Consider the following 880-nt stretch of genomic DNA (forward strand, 5'->3'; position numbering starts at 1 on the left):
TATATATATATATCTGTATAAATGTGTGTGTGTGTGTGGAGTATATACGTATATATATACATATACATATATGTTGGTATAAACACACACACACACACACACACACACACATACACACAAATATATGTATACATGCCTATAGATACATATCATCATCATTGTCGTCATCGTTGTCGTCATTTTGTTGTCGTCATTCTCATCATTTAATGTCAATGCTCCATTCTAGTTGAGGATGGATGTTTTGACAGGATCTGATGTGCCCAAGGACTGCATTGTACTTCAGTATTTGCTTTTGCAAAGTTTCTAGTGCTGGATGCTCTCCTTAATGCCAACCACTTTACTGCATGTACTGGATGCTATTTACATGCTGCCAGTCACGCATCTTGCAAGACTATATCCCTTAGGTGGGTGGCTTTATACTCAGAAAAAATACGTTTTTTGAATTTATAAGACCTGAAGATTATTGACTTCATTCTGAGTAGAATTTATCTTGATCGATTTATTTCAAATTGTACAGATTTTTTTCTACTATTAGGTGGCCACGAAACATGTGTAGTCTATAATTTACTTTCTTTTTTATAAACTTACTAAACTGAATTAAATTTTTAATCTAATATTTTATAGATTTTATGGATTATAAACTTTTCTTATAGATTTTATAGATTTTTAAATTAGTATTTTATGGAGTACGTTTTTCTTGATGGTGTTGGATCCCCTTCATTGTTTGAATTGCATCTTGGTGGTTCTTCTCTAAATTATTAATATATTTTTTATTATAAAATTCAATTTGGTATTGCTAAATTGAATATCCTTGTAAGTTTGGATTTTGACATTCCCTAATATTATAATATTCATATATATATATATATATATATATATA

This window comes from Octopus bimaculoides, chromosome 3, assembly GCF_001194135.2.
Source record: "Octopus bimaculoides isolate UCB-OBI-ISO-001 chromosome 3, ASM119413v2, whole genome shotgun sequence".
In the NCBI taxonomy this organism is placed as follows: domain Eukaryota; kingdom Metazoa; phylum Mollusca; class Cephalopoda; order Octopoda; family Octopodidae; genus Octopus; species Octopus bimaculoides.